General features: G+C 43.6%; 1 long non-coding RNA gene across 1 annotated transcript; it reads left to right on the top strand.

The window, feature by feature from the left end:
• The first annotated feature begins 1,709 nt into the window (after positions 1–1,709).
• Positions 1,710–4,965, top strand: LOC135291490 (uncharacterized). Its single transcript, XR_010354277.1, has 3 exons — positions 1,710–1,924; positions 3,246–3,392; positions 4,592–4,965. It is a non-coding gene; the product is annotated as an uncharacterized LOC135291490 (long non-coding RNA).
• The last annotated feature ends 412 nt before the right edge of the window (positions 4,966–5,377 follow it).

The following is a 5,377-nucleotide window of genomic DNA, read 5'->3' as shown; positions in this document are numbered from 1 at the left end:
CGAGAGCCTGGCTGAACAGGTTTGGTGAGTCTACGAACCCCTGTGGCAGAGAGGTCCACCTGAGTTGCTGTTTATGATTTGTCTTCGGATCCTCCCATTGAAAGACAAAATACTTTTGGCTCTCTTCTGCCAGAGGGCAGGTCCAAAAAGCGTCTTTTAAATCAATTACGCTACACCAGATATCTTCTGGTGACACATTGTTTAGTAGGGTATACGGATTAGGGACAGTAGGAAACAAAGTCTTAGTCCTTTGGTTAACAGCTCTCAGATCCTGAACCAGGTGATAGCTCCCATCTGATTTCCAGACAGCAAGAATGGGAGTATTGTGCCTGGACATACACGGTTCTAAAGTACCTTTCTTTATTAAATCTTCTGTGATTGGTTTTAGACCCCACTGACTCTCCAGGGGCAGTGGTTACTGTTTCACCCTAATGAGGTCCTCCGGTTTCTCAATCTCTATATATATAGGTTCCATTTCCACCTTCCCTGCCTCCCCTTCCTTATGCCATACCTTAGGGTTGATTTTTCCCTCATCTTCTGAAGTTAGCTTATATAAACTTACCACGAGTTGTGATTCTTGAGCTATCAGGCTAACGCCTAAGTTTACCATCAAATCCCTTCCCAACAGGTTATAGTCAGCTTCTTCTACGAGCAACATATTTCCCTAAGCATGTTCTATTTTTCTATTCTACTTCTACGTCTTTTATCACCAGTACCTTAAAGGATTCCCCCTTCGCCCCGATTACTATCATGAAATCTTCACTTTTAGAACATCCCCATGGAAGATGTTGTACGGTGCTCCTCTCAGCTCCAGAATCCACTAAAAATATCATCTCCTGCTTATGGGGTCCAATCTTAAGTTTTATCAAGGGCTCGCTTGATGTTATAGACCCTATATTAAAAAGCCCCTGACACCCCTAGTCTTCTTGGAACATCTTCTCATCCTTCATCCTTTTTTTGCATTCTCTTTTAAAGTGTCCTTTTTGCTTGCAGTAGTAGCACTCCGGCGCCTCCTTTTGCCGGGGTGCAGGTTTCCTTGGTGGGTACGCGGGTCTCCCCGTGGGTTTCTGCGCCTGTGCCACCTTCCTGGTGGTTAGATTCTTTTCCTGCTTCTGGGCTTCCTTTACTGCTGCCACCAGAACCTTTGCTTGAATCTTTTGTTTTTCGTCCTCCCTCCGCATGTATACTTTTTGTGCCTCCCGCAATAGCTCCTGCAACATCTTCTCCTGCCACTCTTCCAATTTTTGTAACTTCTTCCGTATATCTTCCCATGACTTGGTTATGAATTGTGTTTTTAGTAGTATGGCTCCTACCAGAGAGTCAGAGTCCGTACCCAAATACATTTGGAGACCCTTCCTTAGCCTTTCTAGTCATTCGGTAGGAGTTTCATCTTTCCCCTGACATTCCCCCAAAGCTTTCCCCAAATTCTGTCCCTTCAGCACCGCCCCCCGGATACCCTGGATAACCATGTTCCTTAGTTCTATCATCTTCTGCCGATCCCCTTCTACCTGGGCATTCCAGGATGGTCACTGGCTGGGCCATTTATCCTCCCTGCTCCCCCCTTGTGGGTTTCTGCATTCCCAATCCTTTACCACAGCCGCTCGTATCATGTCCCGCTCCTCCACATTAAACAGTGACCTCATAATAGCACAAATATCATATGAATAAATGCTGTTCCCTAGAAATTCATCCAGCCACTCCCCCACCCCCAACAGATCATACATGATCCTTCCCATCTCCTTTTCAAATGCCCGCACATCTCCTGAATTTATTGGCACGTTTACATAACCAATAACCCCCAGAGCGGTTGGGACTTCCCTGAGAGGGAAGAGACCCTGTTGTCCCTCCTCGTCTTCGCTATCGCCCTGGTGCATTTTCCAGGTTTTGCATCTTGTGCAACTGGCGGGTGGGGATTCCTTACGATGTATGTGTGCGTGCAAAGCTCTCCTCTGGTTGTGCTGGAGGAGGAAGGGATGAGGTCCATTCCAGTGGGGATGGGATTGCTGACGCTTGCTCTTGTGGGGATGGGACTTCTGCTGGTGGCATCTGCGGTGTTACCTGGTGGTGTCCAGGCTTCTCGGGTTCAGGGAGGAGTCCTTGCATCTGAGGGTTTGGGTACGGAGGCGGAAGGTTCTCCAGGGGTTCCCAGGTCTTTACTAAATCCTTTTGTTGCTTGCAAGTTCTGACGGGGAATAACCCGATACTGGCGTATTCCCACAAATGAGCATACTCCATTTCTTCCCCCGTAGACCCCTCCTCAAACACAAGCTCCCCCAGTGCTCTGCATATTTCTTTGTCAAATGACCCGAACCAGAATATATATTTCCTAATTTCCATATCAGCCCATTTTTCCACGCAATAGTAGATTATCTTTTCTTTAGATTTTTGCCTCCTTGTAGGGCAATTCTTCCAATGTTCTAACATCCACCCCAGAGGACTGTGCCTCGGTATGTTAGGAGTATCATATCTTCCCCTCCTTCCTGATTTTCCAGGGGTCTTTCCCTGGATCTTGCTCTTTTTCAACCCCATCTTTTTATACTTACCTTCCTTGTTACTAAGCTTATTTAGTAGCCAAACTGGTTTTTTTCTGGTTTTACTGGTATACAAAAAAAAAACCCCAAAAAACCCAAAAAAACAAAAAAACACCCCACCCCAAACCAACAACAACAACAAAAACCAAAACAAACAAACAAAAAACCAACAACAACAACAACAAAAACCCCACAAAACCCACAAAAAAACCCCTACCCCTGTTGCTGACTTACTGGTCGCGCAGTGAACTGATCTGCGGATTTTTAGTCAACAAAATGAAGAGCTCTCTTACCTATCCCTGGATCCAGTGACGTCTCGTCATTCCTTGGTTGTTGATGAACTTCCCGTTCCCTCCAGATCCAGCCCGTGATCGATAAAACAACCCCCTTTCCCCTTTAGTTTCCCGGGGCTTTTTGGGTTGGTGTGTGTTCCAAACGAGCTTTTCACCCACTTCCCCTGCGACCAACCATTTTCCTCACGGAAGAGTGGAACTGTGATCTTGGGGTCCACTCTCGCTTCGTGATGATATCACGTCTCACATACACTTGATCACTCCCCACTCAACCACGCAATACTTACGGTTCGTTTTCCCACATGGAGTCTTCGTACATGTCGTTTTTGCGAGTAAAAATTGCTGGCTTTACGGAGAATTATCTCCGTCCTCAAGAGCTCTGGGCCCATTTTTACCTTTCGATTGTGGCTTTCTTTTTTAGGCTACAAAAAGTTCGTATAATCTGATCGGTTCCACTGGGCTATCCCAATCTCGTCTGCCTGCTGAATTCTGTGGGGCGCCACCCAGACCTCGAGAGGGGACCCTGGAATCCTTATCAGATCATGTCAGGCAGGTCACCAAATTTGTTGTAAGTAAAAATGAAAATATGCCCAATTATAATAAAAATATAAAAAAGAATTTATTTCACAATCATAATACAGTCCCAACAGCCAACAATCAAACAGACAGCATAACACTCCTGGGAGGTAAGCTGGGTGAACGCAGAAATGGCCTCTATCGCACCAAATCCCCCTTGTCCACACCGGCTGCTCCGAGGCAGCAATTCTTATACTCTTTCATTTGCCTGCGGCAGAGTCCCTTTGTTTCTTTCGGAGTTCTGAGTTCTTCATATTCAAGTTGGTTTCTTTCTTCAGTCCGGGCTGCACAAAGCCTTTGTCTGGGAATTAATACACTTCCCCAATTCCCAGAATCTGGCATTCAGATGGTAGGTGTTGATGGCTCTGGTTATCTCAGATAGGTATCTTGTCCGGGCCATCATCTCTTGGGCATCACTGGGCACTTGCTCTCATGAATTCCCATCTCCTGTGCAGCCGAGGTTTCCTTCGCATGTAAATGTTGTGGTGCCTCTTTAACCATCTGCCGTGGTTTCGCCATCCTGAGGATAAAAATTCCTCCCTCTCCTTTCCCCTATGTACAGTAGGTTAGTTTTAAATATATTGTATAAAATCATAGTCTTCTCCCTTCTAAAAGCTACAGGTCTGTTTTATTATGGTTGTACGTCCATTTAGTTCCAAATTACTTTACCAGCAAGAAAAGGTGCCACTTTGTTTTTCTGTCTGCTTACAATAAATTAGAGATGCTTTTACACATATTCCTTTTATATAATTCTATCTGTATGAATTACTAACTATATCCCTAACAAGACTGAAGAAAAGAACCAACTTGAATATGAAGAACTCTAAAAGGAGACAGAGGGACTCTGCTGCGGGCAAAATAAAGAGTATAAGAACAACTCCCTTGGAGCAGCCAGTGTGGACGAAGGAGTATTTGGTGCAATAGAGGCCAAATCTGCATTCACCCAGCCCATCTCCCGAGGGTGTTGCGCTGTCAGTTTGATTGTTGGCTGTCGGAACAGTGTCACGGTCGCAAATAATTTCTTTTTGTTTTCATTAGAATTGGGCATATTTAATTTTCACATATAACACCCCCATTGTTTCTTTCATCTTTCAATATCCAATTTAATTTATCAGCAAACCTAAAGTTTATTTGTAAAAGCAAATATATTTTCATCAATCAGTGGAATCCTTCCCATCTTTTATCTTTCAGTGCTAATTTTATTTACCAGCAGACCCACAGCTGGTTTGTAAAGACAAATCCGTCACTCCTGTCAGACTGAGCTCACACTAAATCCACCAAATACTATCAGAAGGTCATCCCTTCATCATCCTACTCCTTGCCCACCACCTTTTTTAGAACTACAACAACCACTTATTTTTACCAGCATAATATTTTGGTGAGGAAATCAAGTTGCAAAGATGACCAGATTAAAGCTACATCTGAGAGGCAGTTAAAGCTTTGAAGAATATGATGACTGCAGCCTGAAGTTACTGAAAAACTGCAATTGTGCCCTATATGTCCTGTGTGGGCTGTTCTGCTCTGATCTGGAAGCTTAAACAAAAAATAAATATGGAATGCCAAGACATCATTTTCACAAAAAGACCTTCCCAACGTTGCTTTACATATTTTTTTTACAGCCATGTTTTGGTTTGTTGTTTTATTGTCTATTTTATTGTGAATTTCTCTATGTATTGTATTTTCTCCTAATAATAAAGTTCCTTTTCCATTTATGGAATACAAAGTGAAAAAATGTAAGAAGAAAAGTTTGCAGCAGACAGTGTATATTCAGCCTTTTCTATTCAGCAGAATGTATGGAACCATTCAGTATTTGCTGCTCACAGAAATTGCAGGTACAGGACTGTGTCAGGTGCTTCCTGTGTACTGAGCTATGCAGTCACATTGACATGGTGGTGAGCATGGGTTACAGTATCTTTTCTTTCAGCAATAATTATCAATTTTGCCTTATTACCACATTCGTGTCAGATGTAATTTTTG

Source organism: Passer domesticus, chromosome Z (assembly GCF_036417665.1).
Source record: "Passer domesticus isolate bPasDom1 chromosome Z, bPasDom1.hap1, whole genome shotgun sequence".
Classification (NCBI taxonomy): domain Eukaryota; kingdom Metazoa; phylum Chordata; class Aves; order Passeriformes; family Passeridae; genus Passer; species Passer domesticus.
The sequence above is the reverse complement of the archived record's forward strand: the minus strand, read 5'-3'. Positions and strand labels throughout refer to the sequence as shown.